The sequence below is a fragment of the Pipistrellus hanaki genome (assembly GCF_964339955.1).
Source record: "Pipistrellus hanaki genome assembly, chromosome: 1".
NCBI classification, from domain to species: Eukaryota; Metazoa; Chordata; class Mammalia; order Chiroptera; family Vespertilionidae; genus Pipistrellus; species Pipistrellus hanaki.
Window position 1 is genome coordinate 71,244,021 of NC_140503.1, and position 18,338 is coordinate 71,262,358.

General features: G+C 39.5%; 1 gene segment (V, D, J or C); it reads left to right on the top strand.

Annotated features, from left to right (window-relative positions):
• Window positions 1-7,967: 7,967 nt before the first annotated feature.
• Window positions 7,968-8,593, top strand: LOC311620482 (T cell receptor alpha variable 14/delta variable 4-like). The segment is given in 2 exons: window positions 7,968-8,016; window positions 8,175-8,593.
• The last annotated feature ends 9,745 nt before the right edge of the window (window positions 8,594-18,338 follow it).

An 18,338-nucleotide genomic window follows, 5' to 3' on the forward strand; every position in this document is an offset into this window, starting at 1 on the left:
GAAGGTAGAGGAGGGTGGAGATAAGGGGGAAAGAAAAACCAAAGGACTTGTATGCATTCATATAAGCCTAACCAATGGACACAGACACCAGGGGGGGGAGGGCATGGGTAGGGGAAATGGTCATTGCATTTAGAATATACCATCCTTTTGACATCCAAAAATAAAACCACCTGTAGAATAAATTTACACATAGATACATTTTCTGAATCTGCAGCCTGATGTTTTCTGAGAATTTGTATTCTTTCTCTCAATACTTTATATAACCCACATAGCAAGGAATAGGTTTCTTGAAGCTTGTCAGATTTACCATTGCAAATCAAACCAATCTATGGCTCAAACTGTTTCCCAACTCATGGGACTTCCACCACCTGCTCCTTTATCACTGAGTTCCCATCCTCTACCTCTTATAGCAGTTATCTTATTGCAACATTTTAACTGTTGGTGCTTTCAGTATTTTTGGTATAGCAAGATCATGGGCAAGACCAGCTCAGAGAAACTGAGTCTGAGATAATAGCTATTTGAAATCTTCAATGATTTTTCTCTCTCTTATTCTGATCTTTGACTTATATGTTAATTTTAGAAAGAGTTTTTTTCTCCACAACAGACAAATGAGAATGGTATATTTAGCTGAAAAGGTAGGTTTCATATTTTCTTTGTTTCAGAGAGTGATTATGGCACTTTCCTAATTTCAAATATGTAAACCCAGGTGTGGGAACCATGCCAGAGATGCCTGATAGTGAAGGCCAATTAAAGCATAGAAGCCTTGTCGTCAAAGCACCGAATGTCCAAGGCCACTCTATGCTTGACTAAGATGCCATAAGCAGGTGCAAGGCCATAGCAATCTCATGGTATGCTGGGCCTTCCCATACCCAAAATAATTGATGTCATTGTTGGCACAAAAATTCTTTTGTGTAAGTAATATTAAAAGTATGTTACTAAGACTAGAGAGAGTTCAGACAGAGCTGAAAGCTGGCACTGCTACAATGTAAAACTGAGAGTTCATAGAGAGCTCATATATAGCTACCATGTTAACCAGCTAGAGTGTGCTGAACAGGAGAGAGAGGAGAAGCTGCTGAGCCAGAGAGCTCAGATACTACTCTGATGTAAGGCGGTGAGTTTAGAGGCAGCATGGGACTGCTCAGATAACAGCTGTAGGTACAGAGGCTATTAAGGGTGCTATTGCTTTGTGGGAAAGATGTCTTTTTGATCAACCAGTGCATGGCTGCAGGTATAGGATTGTTATAAAAGGACTGTTTGTCTGGTGACATATGGCCACTGGCTTCTACAAGAAAGACTCATCCGTATACACCCACAACCTCTTATGGCTTCTCTGTCTAAGACCCAGCATTCAAGAAGTGTAGCCCAGGCAGAGGGGCATGAAATCAGCACCTGTACCTAGTGAGCAGAGGATAAAGGAGGAACTTGGACTAAGTTCCCAACAGTTAGTACAGTGAGTGGGGTTTGAGAAGGAACCTGCCCTGGTGTAGTAGGGAAGAATTTAGAAGAATATATGGACTCAGAGCAATGCAGAACACCAGAGCTCTGGCTGTTTCTGGCACCAGGCCATCTATACTAAGAAAAGGGTAATATGCTAATTAGACCGGGTCAACCAGACATCTTCTGGACATCCAACTTCCTTCCAGACAAAGCCATGGTGGTGGGGCCCAGGCAGAGGCAGTTAGTGGTGATCAGGTCAGCAGGGGAACAAGCACAGGCTGGCGAGGGGGAGCAAGCAGTTAGGGGTGAGATCAGTTCAGCATGGGTGAACAAGCAGTTAGGGGCAATCAGACCAGCAGGGGAGAGCAGTTAGCAGTTAGGGGGTGATCAGGCTAGCCGGGGAGGGCAGTGGGGGCAATCGGGTGAGCAAGGGAGCTGTTAGGGGGAGACCAGGCAGGCAGAGGTGGTTAGGGGTGATCAGGCAGGCAAGCAGGCAAGCAGTTAGGAGCCAGCAGTCTCAGATTGTGAGAGGCCTGTCCAGCTGCTTGTTTAGGCAGGAATTGGGCCTAAACTGGCAGTCAGACATCCCCTGAGGGGTCCCAATTTGGAGAGGGTGCAGGCCGGGCTGAGGGACACCCCCTTCCCCAAGCACGAATCTTGTGCACTGGGCCTCTAATCTATACTAATAAAAGAGAAATATGTAAATTGACCGTCACTTCATGATGCCCATAGACCATCAGGAGTGAGTATGCAAATTAACCTGACAAAGATGGCTGCGGTCCTGCCCCTCAGCCTCCCTGAGCCTCTGGGCAGTGTGCCTTCTCAGGGCCTCCCTGCCGCACTTCACACCTGTCAACCATCCTTGCAGCCTCCCTGTGGCCCAGCCCCCAGCCTCAGAGGCAACCTCCTGGTGCCTGAGGTCGTAGCTTCTGTTATCTGGCATCTCCCTCTACCCCAACCCTGCCCTGCTGCTCTGATAAACAAAACTCTAGTGTTGGAGCAGCCCCGTGGGTGTGGAAGCATGTGGGAGCTCTCTTGGTGCCCAGTTAGTGCACCACGGGAGCCCTGGGCCAACCAAGGGGTGATGGTGGTGGCCAGGGTGGGCTCAGCTTTGTTTTGAATAAATGAAAGAGGCCACCTACACAGTAACCCAAATTATCAGATCTCCCTCCTTCCTATCTCAACAAATCAAGAGGGGAGAGGCGATGGGCATGAAGGGAGGGTGGACAGGCAGGGTGCAGAGGGCGGAGGAGGAAGAGGATGAGGAGGGGGCCAGTTGCATCCCACTTTCCCAATGGGAGAGTGAAATGCACTAGTGCACCCAACCTCTCCAGTCCTCCCCGCCTGCCTCGCTCTCCTCACCTCTTCCCCTCCGTGCCTTCCCTGGAACACCAGTGCTGCACAGAGGAACTCTCTGGAGAAAGAGGACAAGGAGGAAGTGGCACCGGAGCACACAGGGCTTGCCACTATCGCTGCCACTGCACAGGCTGCTGGAGTGAGCCCGCCGTGTGCTGGCAGCCAGGGGAAGGAAGGCCTATTCTTGCATGAATCCTTGTGCATCAGGCTCTAGTTTTATATAATAAAAGGCCAATATGCAAATTTCTGGGACGACAGAACAACTGGTTGTTATGACCACCAGGGGGGCAGACACTCAACACAGGAGCTGCCCCCTGGTGGTCAGTGCACTCCCACAAGGGGAGTGCTGCTCAGCTAGAAGTCAGGATCACAGCTGGCAAGTGCAGCGGCAGTGGCGGGAGCCTCTCCCACCTCCGTGGCAGTTGGACATCCTCCGAGGGCTCCTGGACTACAAGAGGGTGCAGTCTGGGCTGAGGGATCTCCCCAAATGCACGAATTTTGTGCACCGGGCCTCTAGCTGTTGAATAAATACCAGCAGCATTTACCACTTTCCAACTTAACAATGACTCAGTAGTGTGCAGGGATGTAAGTCTTTTCTTTTTCAGAGATGTAAATCTTGATGTCTACATTCTCATTGTGCATGCAGCCTCTGACTAAGACCTGATTTGTTTGACCTATTGCTGCTTTCATACGGCTGAGTTCCTTATAGGCACAAGGTAAGAGCAATACATTTAACCAGTGAGTTCTGTAGTTAGAGATGTGACCACAAGATGACAGTGCACCTCTGTTGATGCTGAATATGTTCATTTCAGAGGATTCTGAATAGGCTATGGCAGAAGCAGAGCCTTTTTCTTATTGGCTGGGTAGACAATGTGAGAAACCATTATGAGTGTTTGAGGAAAAGAAGGGGCAGCCTGATAACAGAAGCAGTTCTGTTGACTGGAGATTGCAAGTCTATAATTGGTCTTAATTAGGAGGAACAATGAAGTCACCCATTGGAGCTTTATTTATGTTCTTGTGGCTGCAGCTGAACTGTGAGTTGAGGGATTTGGGGATAGTATATTAGTAAAAATTTCTTTGAAGCCAAGGAATAAATGGGCTTTATGCAGGGTTCTTCTAGTTACTACAGAAAAGGAAAAGGAAATTCTGGACTGTAATTATCAGGAAAAACTTCCCTTTTCTCTGACTCTTTCTTTCTGCATAGGGGTCAGCCATGGAGAGAAAGTGGATCAGCATCGTTCCACCCTGAGTGTCCAGGAGGGAAACACCGCTGTTATCACCTGTACTTATTCAGACAGCGTCTCAGCTTACTTTCCTTGGTATAAGCAAGAACCTGGAAGAGGTCCCCAGCTCATTATAGACATTCTTGCAAATAAGGACACAAACCGAGCTGGAAGACTCACTGCTTTCTTGAATAAGTCGGCCAAACATCTCTCCCTGCACATCGCAGACACCCAACCTGGAGACTCAGCCGTCTACTTCTGTGCAGCGAGTGCACATTGCTTCCCAGGCACCTGCATCCTGTACACAAACCTGCGAGTGGGGCAGCCCCCTCTGCCTGGGACAGACCTTCAGCACAGCATTTGTGAAATTGTCTGCAAGTGGAAACTAATGTATGTTAAAAACACATAATAAGAAGGTTAGTTTCAAGATGACCCAGAAAGTGTGAAAATATTTTGTTGGAGGACCATTCCTTAATGGATTTTCATTTTGGAATGTAAAGCTCTTTTATTTTATTTATTTTAAAAAATATATTTTGATTGATTTCAGAGAGGAAGGGAGAGGGAGAGATAGGAACATCAGTGATGAGAGAGAATCACTGGTGGGCTGCCTCCTGAGAGCCCCCCACAGGGATTGAGCCTGTAACCCAGGCACATGCCTGTCCAGAAATTGAACTGTGACCTACTGGATCATAGGTTGATGTTCAACCATTTAGCCACACCAGGCCATTTTATTTAAAAATATTTCTAGTTAATCCTCCCTTTCGGGTAGTTTAGATTTTCCATTGCTTTTTTCTTTCTTTCTTTCTTTTTTTTTAAATTCTAAACTTTTTATTTCAAGAAAAACGATTTCAAATATAATAATGTCACATGCAATAAACATTAATATCTCCAAAAATGATTTAAAATATAATGTTACATCAATAAACACCAATTATTTATGAAAAATTGTCTTAAATATAACAATATTACATATAATGAACATTAATATTTCAAGAAAAAGGATTTTAAGTATAATAATATTACCAAAACTATACTAACATACTAGTAGTCTTATATCACAAAAATTGTAGGAAATATTAAAACCTGCTAGATAACAGGATTACTTCTATATATTTTAAAATATTTTTTCCCTCTGGCTCTATTTTTGCTCATCAGTTAATGTTGTTCACTATATTCCACAAATGTGTGAGATCATGCGATATTTATCTTTCTCTGACTGGCTTATTTCACTTAGCATAATGCTCTCCAGTTCCATCCATGCTGTTGCAAAGGGTAAGAGTTCCTTCTTTTTTATAGCAGTGTAGTATTTCATGGTGTACATGTACCACAGTTTTCTAATCCACACTTCTGCTGATGGACACTTAGGCTGTTTCCAAATCTTAGCTATTGTAAATTGTGCTGCTATGAACACAGGGGTGCCTATATCCTTTCTGAGTGGTGTTTCTGATTTCTTGGGGTATATTCCTAGAAGTGGGATTACTGGGTCGAATGAGAGTTCATGCTTAATTTTTCGAGGAAACTCCATACTGTTCTCCACAGTGGCTGCACAAGTCTGCACTTCCACCAGCAGTGCAGTGCACGAGGGTTCCTTTTTCTCCACATCCTCACCAGCACCTGTTGTTTGTCCATTGGTTTTTAGAAAGAGTGGAAGGGAGGGAGGGAAGGACAGGGAGAAGAAGAGAGGCAGAGAGAAACAGAAAGGCATGATGTGAGAGAGATACATTTATTTTTTCCTGAAGTGCTCAGGTAAGGGCAGAAAACACCCTCCCTTCCAAATGCACGGATTTTGTGCACCTGGCCTCTAGTATGTCATAAGGCCAGTGCATCCTTGTTGATTTTGTCTATGCCTATCCATTAATATAAATGGGGTATTTAATTATTATATTACTGTCAATCTCTCCCTTTGTGTCTGTGAATATTTGCTGTATGTATTTAGGTAAGCCTATCATGGGTGCATAGATGCTTTATATCCTCTTGTTGGATTGACCTTTATCATTATGTCATACTCCTGTGTCTTGTTAGAGTCTTTGTTTTAAAGTCTATTTTATCTAAGTCTTGCTGCCCCAGCTTTCATGGCATTTCTGTTGGATGCAATATCTTTTTCTGTCCATTCACTTTCAGTCTGTATCTTTAGATCTGAAGTGAGCCTCTTGTAGGCAGCACACGTGTGGATCTTGTTTCTTTTAACCCATTTGTCAGAAGGACTGCACTTGCTCCAGAAGCTCTAGGGAAGAATTTGTTCCTTGACTCTTCCAACTGTGGTGGGTGCCAGCGTTTCTTGACTTGTGGATGCATCACTCCAATCTCTGCCTCCATAGTCTCCTGCCATCAAATCTCCCTCTGTCTCTGTCTTAACAGTACACATCTGATTGCATTTAGGCTCCTATAATCCAGAATTATCTTTCCATGTCAAGGAAAGATAATTAAAAAGACAAAAATATAAAAGAACAAACCAAGGTTTGCAAGTGGATAGTCATGGGGAATGTATAATTACAAAATGACAGCACAAGGGAGTTTCAGGGGGTAATTAAACTCTTCTGAGTCATGATTGTGTGATAGCTACATGATCCATTAAAATTCATAACTACAGTTATAACTGTACAGAAAAATAGTCAATTTTATTTGACTTTTTTAAAAAAATGTCAAGATCCTTAATTATATCTTCAAAGGTTTTTGTTGTTGTTTTTGTGCATGCGCGCGCGCGCGCGCGCGCGCGCGTATGTGTGTGTGTGTGTGTTTTCCATATAAAGCAATATTCACAGATTCCAGGGATTAGGACCTGATTTTTTTTTAAGCCATATTTTTGCTATCATAGTTGACATGGCTGGTGATTTTCTTTTCTAAGTTGAGAAAAGAACATACTTATTTATCAGAGTACAGTCATGAAAATAAAAACCACATCAATTATTTTTTTCTCAGTGTTTAACATTTCAAATCTATCTTTCTTTCTTTCTTTCTTTCTTTCTTTCTTTCTTTCTTTCTTTCTTTCTTTCTCTCTCTCTCTCTCTCTCTCTCTCTCTCTCTCTCTCTCTCTCTCTCTCTCTCTCTCTCTCTCTCTCTCTCTCTCTTCTCCCTCCCTCCCTCCCTCCTTCCCTCCTTCCCTCCCTCCCTCCCTCCCTTTTCTTTCTTTCTTTCTTTCTTTCTTTCTTTCTTTCTTTCTTTCTTTCTTTCTTTCTTTCTTTCTTTCTTTCTTTCTTTCTTTCTTTCTTTCTTTCTTTCTTCCTCTCTCTCTCTCTCTCTCTCTCTCTCTTTCTTTCTTTTTGTTAATCCTCACCTGAGAATATTTTCCCATTGGTTTTTAAAGAGAATAGAAAGGAGAGGGAGAGACAAAAAGAAACATTGATGTGAGAGAGACACATGGATTGATTGCCTCCTGCATGCACCCAACCAGGGCTTGGGAAATCTGCAACTGAAGTATATTCCCTTGACTGGAATTGAACCTGGGGCACTTCAGTCCATGGGCCAATGCTCTAACCACTGAGCCAAACCAGCTAGAGCCATCGATCTTCCGGTTTTTTTTCTTCTTTTATTGTCTAAAGTTTTACATATGTCTCCTTTTCCCCCAGTTGACACCTCCATCCCCAGCCATTCCCATTCAGGGCAAGCACCCTCCGCCCCAGTGTCTGTGTCCATTGGTTATGCTAATATGCATGCATACAAGTCCTTTGGTTGCTCTCTAACCCCTTCCCCTCAATCTTCAATATAAAATTATACCATGTTTATCTTCAGTATAATTGTTACCATTATTAATGCAAAAGGAAGTTTGGGTTGGGTGAGCTTTCAGCCAGTACACAGAGAGTTTGACGTGACCCACAGCAACGTGCTGCACCAGAAACCCCGTTTCCTGTTCTGGGGCAGCAGCAGCTCATAGCTCAGCATTTCTCCTCTCCATCTGTCAGTCACCTCACCTTGCAGAGCCCTGAAGCGGAAGCTTAGTGGAAGAACTTGAACATGTTGCTCTCCGGCCTTATGAGAGTGGTCATAACTTTGATGTGGCTAGGTAAGGATGCCCCAGTGGGAATGGGTCTTCTCTGTGACCTAACAGCAGGGGTTTTTTATGAGTACCCTGGGAAGGAAAGCTGGCCAAGTGTAAAAAAAAATTCTTTTTGTCCCACACCACTTATCTCATAACCTTCTGTTTGCATTTTTTTCTTTCAGGATTCAGTATTGCCCAGAAGGTAACTCAAGGCCAACAAGCAATACTGGTGCAGGAGAAGGAGGCTGTGAGCCTGGATTGCACATATGAAACCAGCGTTACAAGTTATAGTCTCCTCTGGTACAAGAAGCTCAGCAGTGGGGCAATGATTTTCCTTATTCGTCAGGACTCTTACAGCCAGCAAAATGCCACAGGAGGCCGCTACTCACTGAATTTTCAGAAAGCAAAGAGTTCTGCCAACCTTGTCATCTCAGCTTCACAGCTGGAGGACTCAGCAGTGTATTTCTGTGCCCTGAATGATCCCACAGTGAGAGGCGTGTTAGAAGGAGGTGTACCAAAACCCCAGGGCTCTGCTTCAAGGTGGGGAATTGTAATGACAGACAGGAAGTGGTCAGAGCTGTGGCAGCACAGGTGTAGGTAGGGTTAGAGGGAAAACACTCTATGAAATTATCTCTCTGAGTTCATAGACTATGTATAGAGTTATCATTAATTTAAAAATATCCATATTCTTAAAATTTGGGGTTGAAAATATTTATAATGACAAAGAACAGCCTCAATTAATAGCTTGCCATTTTGTGATAGATTGACCTAGAACTGACTAAGGAAATTCAGAAACATCTGACTCAGAAGTCAATAAAAGTATGTGTGAAAAGTTCAATTTTCAGATCAATTTGTTCAGTAAGTATTTGCTGGGTATATATCAATATAATACAGGGGAGGAAAAATTCTCCTCTATCCTCTTTGGATCACTGCCTAGGCCTAAGAATTAAACTGACACATAGCCCGGCCGATGTGGCTCAGGGGTTGAGTGTTGACCTATGAACCAGAAGGTTACATTTTGATTCCTGGTCAGGGCACATGTTCAGGTTGTGGGCTCTATCCGGGGTGGGGACATGCAGCAGGCAGCCAATTAATAATTCTCTCTCATCATTGACGTTTCTATCCTTTTCCCCTCCTCTCTGAAATCAATAAACATATTTTTAAAAACTGACATAAAATATATACCCATTTTATTAAAATTTTTTACTTGTACATGGAAGCCCTTACAAGAAAATGAAGATATGAAGACATGACCAGGGCAGGAAGCTTTAAAACCTTTTAGATAAGAAACAATAAATTCATGTAGAATTGACAAGACCAATGTGTATGAGCTAGCGGAAGTCTAAACTAAGTAGTCCTTATCTTCCTTAACCAGGAAGATGAAAATTAGTTTAAGAAAGTTTGTAGATTCTTCTGGTTTATCTCTTGGTTGTTGTGTCTCTCTCCAATAAAATATTTTATTTTCTGTGTTTATACTGAGAAGGAGATCTTTTTTTGTTTGTTTTCTGTTTCTTTTTTTTTTTTTTTGCTACCATGCAACAAAACTTTTATTAACATTTGAACAGATTCAATTATTACTCAACTGGTAATTTCCAAACTTAAATTGGGGCAAGTGGTTAGAATGCAGAGCAGTGCCATCATTGGGCACTATGAATGCAAAAATGAAGAATTAAAAGCCACCCTTCAGCTGGAGAACCAGGTTCAGGGTGGACTCTTTCTGGATGTTTAAGTCAGAAAGAGTGCGGCCATCTTCCAGCTGCTTGCCTGCAAAGATGAGCCTCTGCTGGTCAGGAGGGATGCCTTCCTTGTCTTGGATCTTGGCCTTCACATTCTCAATGGTATTACTGGGCTCCACCTCCAGGGTGATTGTGTCTTCACAAAGATTTGCATTTTGACCTGTTAGCGAGTGCGAAAATACCGCAAGGCCAATCCCATTGAGTCTCCTCAATAACAACAGAGCCCCTACAATGCCTGGCACTTCTCTGTTTCTTTTTTTTTTTTATGTCTCTTTTTTTTAAATGTTTCAATTAAAGTTGATAATCAATATCATTTTATATTAGTTTAGGTATACAGCATAGTGGTTATATAATCATATTCTTTGTAAAATGATTCCCCTGATATTTCAAGTACCCATCTGACACCAGTTATTGCAACATTACTGACTATATTACTTATGCTTTACTTTATATCCCTATGACTATTTTATATCTACCAATTTGTTATTATTATTATTTTTTGTAAGCCTTATTTATTTATTTATTTATTTGGGAGAGTGGAAGGGAATGAGAGAGAGAGAGAGAGAGAGAGAGAGAGAGAGAGAGAGAGAGAGAGGTGAGAGAAACACATTGATTGGTTGCCTCCTGCACATGCCCCAGTGGGGACTGGGAATCAAACCCACTACCCTTGATTAGGGCTGATGCTATAATCACTTAGCAATGCTAGCCAGGGCATATCTACCAATTTGTATTTCTTAATACCTTCACCTTTCCCCCTCAACTCTCTAATGCCCCTACTATCTGGCAATCCTCAGTTAGTTCTGTGTATCTACAAGTCTGTTTTTGTTTTGTTCATTTATTTTGTTCTTTAGATTCCACATATAAATGAAATCATATGGAATTTGTCTTTTTCTCTCTGATTTATTGCATTTAACACAACACCCTCTAGGTTCATCCATATTGTTGCAAATGGTAAAGTTTTTGCTATTTTTATAGTTGAGTAATATTCTGTTGTAGATATGTACGACCTCTTTTTTTTATCCACTCATCTATAGATGGGCATGTAGGTTGCATCTATTATCTTTGTTGTAGTAAATAATGCTGCAATGAACATATGGGTGCAATCTATAGATTCAATGCAATCCTTATCAAAATAGCAATGGCATTTTTCAAAAAACTAGAACAATATGCCCTAAATTTTATAAGAAACCACTAAAGAACTCCAATAGTCACAGCAATCTGGAGAAAGAAGAACAGTTTGTGGTATCATGCTACTTGATATTAAACTATACTTCGAGGCTATAGTAATCAAAACAGCACGATACTGCCCAGCCGGTGTTGTTCAGTGGTTGAGCATTGACCTATGAACCAGGTTGGTTCTCAGTCAGGGCACATGCCTGGATTTTGGGCTCAATCTCCAGTGTGGGGCTTGTAGGAGACAGCTGATCAATGATTCTCTATCATCATTGGTGTTTCTATATCTCTCTCCCTCTCCCTTCCTCTCTGAAATCAATAAAAAGTATTTAAATTAGTGTTTTGGATTTCTTTGAATAAATACCCCAAAAATGGAATTGTTGGGTCATGAGGTAGTTCCATTTTTAATTTTTTGAGGAACCTCCGTTCTGTTTTCTATAGTGGGCCGCACCAATTTGCTGTCCCATTAACAAAGCATGAGGGTTCCCTTTTCTCTATATCCTTGCTAATACTTGTTGAGGATTTATTGATGATAGTTATTCTGACAGTGTGAGGTGATCTCATTGTGATTTTATTTAGCATTTCTGATGGTTAATGATGTTGAGCATCTTTTCAAATGTCTATTTGCCAACTGTATATCTCTTTGGAGAAATGTCTGTTAGGTCCTCTGCCCATTTTTAAATTGGATTGTTTGAGGTTTTTTGGTGTTGAATTGTATGAGTGCTCTATAAATTTTGGATATTAACCCTTTATCAGATGTAACACTGGCGATTATCTTCTCCTGATCACTTGGCTATATTTTCATGTGATTGATGGTTTCCTTTGCTGTGCAAAAACTTTTTAGTTTGATGTAGTCCCCTGTTTTAATTTGTTGTTTCCTTTCTTCAAGGTGACATATCTGAAAAAATATTACTAAGGGCAATGTCAGAGAACTTACAGTCTATGTTTTTTCCTAGGAATATTATGGCTTTGGGTCTTACATTTAAATCTGAGCTTATTCTTGTATATCGTGTAAGAAGGTCATCTAGTTTTATTTTTTTTTTTGCATGTATATGTTCAATTTTCCCAGCATCATTTATTGAATAAACTGTCTTTATCCCATTGTATATTTTTGTTTCTTTTGTCACAGATTAATTGACAATTTAGGCATGGGTTTATTTTGGGGCTCCCTATTCTGTTTCATTGATTTATGTCTATTTTTATGTCAGTACCATGCTTTTAAAAAAAACCAAACCTTTTATTTTAAAATATATTTCTATTGATTTTAGAGAGGAAGGGAGAGGGAGAGAGATATAGAAACATCAATGATGATAGAGAATCATTGGTCAGCTGCCTCCTGCAAGCCCCACACTGGGGATTGAGCCCAAAATCCAGGCATGTGCCCTGACTGAGAACCAACCTGGTTCATAGGTCAATGCTCAACCACTGCACAACACCAGCTGGGCAGTACCATGCTGTTTTGATTACTATAGCCTCGAAGTATAGTTTGATATCAAGTAGCATGATACCACAAACATTGTTCTTCTTTCTCGAGATTGTTGTAGCTATTGGAGTTCTTTAGTGGTTTCTTTTAAAAGTTAGGGCATTTTGTTCTAGTTTTTTGAAAAATGCCATTGCTATTTTGATAAGGATTGCATTGAATCTATAGATTGGTTAGGGTAGTATGGATATTTTAACAATGTTAATTCTTTCTATCAATGAGCATCCTATATTCTTTCATTTATTTATATCATTTTTAATTTCTTACACTTTTTTTGAGTATAGATCCTTTACCTCCTTGGTTAAATTTATTACTAGGTATTTTGTTTATTTTTAATGCAATTTTATATGGAATTGTTTTCTTAATTTCTCTTTCTGATAGCTTATGTTTGGTGTATCAGAATGCAACCAATTTCTGCATACTAATTGTATATCTGCTACTTTACTGAACTAATTTACAGTTCTAATAGATTTTTAGTGGAATCTTTAGGGTTCTCTCTCTATATGCAGTACCATGTCATCTGCAAATAATGATAGTTTTATTTACTTCTTTCCGATTTGATGCCTGTAATTTCTTCTTCTCATCTGATGACTTTGGGTAGGACTTCTAATATTATGCTGAATAAGAGTGGTGAAAGTGGATATCCCTGTCATGTTCTTGATCTTAAGGGAAACACTTAAGCTTTCCCCTGTTGAGTGTGATGTTACCTGTATGTTTGTCATATATGTAGCCTTTAATATTTTGAAGTATTTTTTTCTCTATTTCCACTTTGCTGAGAATCTTTATCATAAATGGGTGCTGGATTTTGTTAAATGTTTTTGTTCTGCATCCATTAATATCCTATGTAATAAAAGGGTAATATGCAAGTAGACTGAACAGCAGAATGACCAAAAGCCTCGGAAGCCAATGAGAAAGGAAGCAGCAAATGATCTGAAGCCACAGCCCATAAACAACAAAATACCATCCATTTGGAGAAAGCCTTAGTCCACGAGTAAGATTCTGCAATGTACTACTATGCATTGAGTGTCACAGTGACAGACACTGCAGGAGGAGTTGAGCACAAACTCTGAGCAGTAATGAAAAGGCTGGCTATTGAGGGTCTATGACTGTTTTATCCACTATGATGAATTTTATTATTTAACATCAAATACACAGTACATTTAATTCAAATTTCTGACCTTTTAAGCAAATTAATAGAGTAGGATAACTGGCTCTCTATGCACAATTATCTATGGGTGTATCTAAAACAAAGGAACACTTTTATTTAATAAACTACAGGCCTGGTGCATGGATTCATGCACCAGAGGGGTCCCTTGGCCTGGCTTGCACCCTTTTGCAATCTGGGACCCCGTGGAGGATGTTAGATAGTTGGTTTCAGCCTGATCTCCACAGGCCAGTCCAAGGGACCCCACCAGTGCATGAATCCATGCACCAGGCCTCTAGTATGCATATAAGATCTTTGGTTAATTTCCTCCCCCCTTCCCTTTGAGACTCATCAGTCTGTTCCATGTTTCCATGCCTATACATTGAGCATCTGTCCATGGTGGTCATTGCGCATCATAGCTAACAGTCAAATGGTTGGATGGTGGCTTAGCCTTTTATATATATAGATAATGCACTAAAACATGGCTATAAAAAAGAGATAAATTGTTTAAATGTTTAAGATATTTTATATATATTGGTATGACTCCAAATTTTTTATATGCTATATATTCTTTTTTTTTTAAAACTTTATTTTTATTGTTAAAAGTATTACAGATGCCTCCCAGCCCCCTTTTCGCCATTGAGCTCTTCTATTCTGAAACAGCTCCTCCCAGGCCTTCCCCACATTATTGCCTCTGTCCACGGGTTAAGCATATATGCATATTCATTCCCTGGTTAACTTCTCCCCACCTGCCCTCTCACCTCTGAGATTTGTCCAAATTTCTTTTTGTGATATATTTCACATAATAGAATACGAAAATTGACTCTTTTAGTTAATAAATGTGAAGTTTATACAAAAAGTTAATACCTCCTTTGATTCAAATTTCCACTAATTACTTGTGCACAGAATAATTATATGCAATTTTAATATTGAGCGTTTTCCACCTTCTCTTAATCTGTTTTTAGAGGGTTTAGAATGTATTTTTCTAAATAGTTCATAAAAAATTCCAAGTTGTAAAAGAATGAAGCTTGATGGACCATTGAAAAAATGTAAAAGTTGTTATTAACACTTTGCTTCTTTATTCTCTGCTATATCAAGTATGGAATTTTCTTAATTTTATTTCATCCACTTCTGTAAATCTTATTTTCTACTTGGTGTTTCATCTCTACCAGTTTTCCTTCATTTCTCTTCCCTTCTCTATCTGATTATTAATTTAAAAGTACTTTTAGCATTCAATTACACTTGAAATTCAATATTATATTAGTGTCAGGTGTATGGCATAGTGAATAAACATTTATAGAACTAATAAAGTGACCCCCACAGTAAGTCTAGTGCCCACCTAGCACTATACAGAGTATTTCAATATTATTGACTATATTCTCTATGCTGTACTTTACATCCCTGTGAAGATTTTGTAATCGACAATTTGTAATTCTAATCTTTTTACCTTTTCCACCCATCCCCCAAACCACCATCCCTTTGGCAACTATCAGTTTGTTCTCTGTTTTGTTTGCTCATTTATTTCATTTTTTTTAGATTACACATATAAGTGAAATAATATGTATTTGTCTTGTTCTCTGATTTATTTCACTTAGCATAATGCTCTCTTTGTCAACACATGTTGAATATTAATTTTTTGAATTGACCCCTTCACTGATCTTGCCTATGTAGGAGTTAACTTAGTTCACTGACTTGGTGTTTTCTTGGATTCCCTCATGACTGTCTTCAGCAGAACAGATCTTTCTTTGGGCTATCTCTTTGGTGGGTGTGGTGGGTGAGGGTGGGGTCTCAGTTTTTGCACAAAAAGAAATAATCCCATCCTATCTTCTCGGTTTTAATGGTTATTTTCTTTTAAGATTGCATCTTAAATAATATGTAGCAAAATTTTTAATTTCAATTCAATCAAATAATCTCTTGTTATATATTTTCAATTACTGATTGTATTTGGATTCATTTCTAATATTTTGGTTTTGCATTGCATGCTCTTTTTTTTCTTTTTCTTTTCTCTTGTAGTCTCTTTGCTGTTGCATTATTAAGATATTCATTTTTTCTTTCTGCTGACTTAGGAAATGTAAGGTGTCTCTGTTCTTATACCAGCATTTGTATATATAAAAGCCTAAGCGACCGAACGACTGAACTACCGAATGATCAGTTGACAGGTCACTATGATGCACACTGACCACCAGGGGGCAGACACTCAATGCATAGGATCAGGCTCCCTCCTGTCTGGATAGGGCCTGTGGGGATCCAACTGAAACCGGCTATCTGACATCTCCCAAGGGGTCTCAGATTGTGAGAGTGTGCAGGCTAGGCCGAGGGACCCCAGTAGTGCACAAATCCATGCACTAGGCCTCTACTCCTTAAATAAATGTGTATGTGCTATTCTACAACATATCCCCCTTCTATATTGCACTCCTAGTCCTTGGATTACTTTTTATCTTGCTGATTTACTATATTTAGAATGACTCCAGCAGCTAGTTGAACAAATTACAAACCAGTTATATACTAGTATATATATCAGTACAATAATTTCAGAGCGAGTTTATCAAATCAACTCAACTACAGTTCCACTGCACATGAAGGAGAATAAAATTAAATTTGATTTTACACAATAATCAGAACAATATTTACTCCATTTTTTCTTAGAGCTTTTGTCCCTAATCTTCTCTCTGCCTGGAGTGATTTTCACCTACTGTCCTCATGACTTGTTCCTTCACTTCTTCTGAGTCTCTGCTCTTAAGAAACATGTGCACAGCCGAGACTGGTTTGGCTCAGTGGATAGAGCGTCGGCCTGCGGACTGAAAGGTCCCAGGTTCGATTCCGGTCAAGGGCATGCACCTTGGTTGCGGGCACATCCCCAGTAGGAGGTGTGCAAGAGGCAGCTGATTGATGATTCTCTCTCATCGATGTTTCTGACTCTCTATCCTTCTCTCTTCCTCTCTGTGAAAAATCAATAAAATATATTTAAAAAAAAAGAAACATGTGCACATGTGAATATAAACTAATGTTCAAAAAAGTTTATTGTAGTGTCATGCTTCATAGATGAAAAAATCAACATCCTAACTATTCATCAATATGGGGAGGGCTGTATACACAGTAGTATATCCATGATATAGGATATACACTGAATGGCCAGATTATTATGATCTCTGAATGCATAATAATCTGGCCACTCAGTATATATCCTATATGATAAAAGGCTAATATGCAAATTGTCCCCTTGATGAGGAGTTCAACCAGCAGGCAGGCCAGCCAACTGCCCATATCCCCTCTCCCTGGCCAGGCTGGTCGGACCCCACCCATGCACAAATTCATGCACCAGGCCTCTAATATATATACTATATATACACTGAGCTGCCCGATTATTATGCATTCAGAGATCATAATAGTCTGGCCACTCAGTGTAATGCAGCAGAAAGACCTATGTGCATTAACGTGAGACCCATAAGATTTATTAATGAATTAATAAAGCAAGTCATAGAAAAGTATGCACAATATGTATCAATTTTTCATTTAATAGAAAAACTGTAAATAAAATACTATATATTTTCTCTTAAATAATATATTTGGTATATATTTGTAAATCTATAGTAAAACAGATTTACAAAACATGAAGAAAGAATTAGGATAATAGCCGAAACTGGTTTGGCTCAGTGGATAGAACATCGGCCTGTGGACTGAAAGGTCCCAGGTTCGATTCTGGTCAAGGGCATGTACCTTGGTTGCAGGCACATCCCCAGTGGGGGGTGTGCAGGAGGCAGCTGATTGATGTATCTCTCTCATCGATGTTTCTAACCCTCTATCTCTCTCCCTTCCTCTCTGTAAAAAATCAATAAAATATGTTAAAAAAAAAGAATTAGGGTAATAAGTGATGGAAGAGTTAGAATTGGAAGTACTAGTTTCAAAGGGAATTTTAGCCTATATGCAATGTTTTATTATTTATATATTCATGAATTCATTTGTTAAAATTAATAAAAAGTCATAAGCAATTATAAAAGTTATCTATATTCTCTATTCTTCTCACAAAAAAAGGGGGAGAGGAGAAAATGATTACCTTCTTCATAAGATTTTTGTTCACCATCCCAAGCACAAGTCGTTTTTCTTCCTCTGGGATTCCATAGCTTTTTGTACGCAATCCTTTTATGGTTCTACTTTTTGACTATATTATAGTTATGTATATTTTTGTCTCCCCCTTGAGGCTGTAAACTAGTATGTTATCTTCTTTTACATATTTTTAAGATCTAGTAAATCACTTTAAATACACTAAAACTTCAATAAATGTTTATGGGTTTGTTCTCAAATCAAGTAAATAGCCCAAGATGAGAGTTACCAAATAATTTAAGATAACATTTTTCACTAAATGATATTTTAAAAGTAGGATTTTTTAAAATTTCTACTCACCATTTAATCAAGACAATTAATTTGTTTTCTGATAATCTGTAATTCCTTCATCAGGAAAATTGGAATGAATGGGGTTGGGGTTGTGTGACAGCTAAGTTGGTCTGATCATCTTCATTGATGGTTTCAGTCGACCAAGGGACACTGTAGTCTTTATAAGAAATGATTTTTTTTCTGATGGTCCCAGAAAACTAAACAGTTAAGTGAGGAGACCAGAGAGCATATGAGCTAGTCATATTATAGACAGAAAGGGCATGGAGAGAAGAAACAGTGTTTATGTAAAATTCATCTCAATTTTCAGCTCGGCCACTCTATGTAAACTTCACAGTGCTAAAGTCCAGAATCTATAAATTCATTGTGAATGACTCTTTGAGCACAGGTACAGGAGTAAGAATATTACTGGTCATTGTGAACA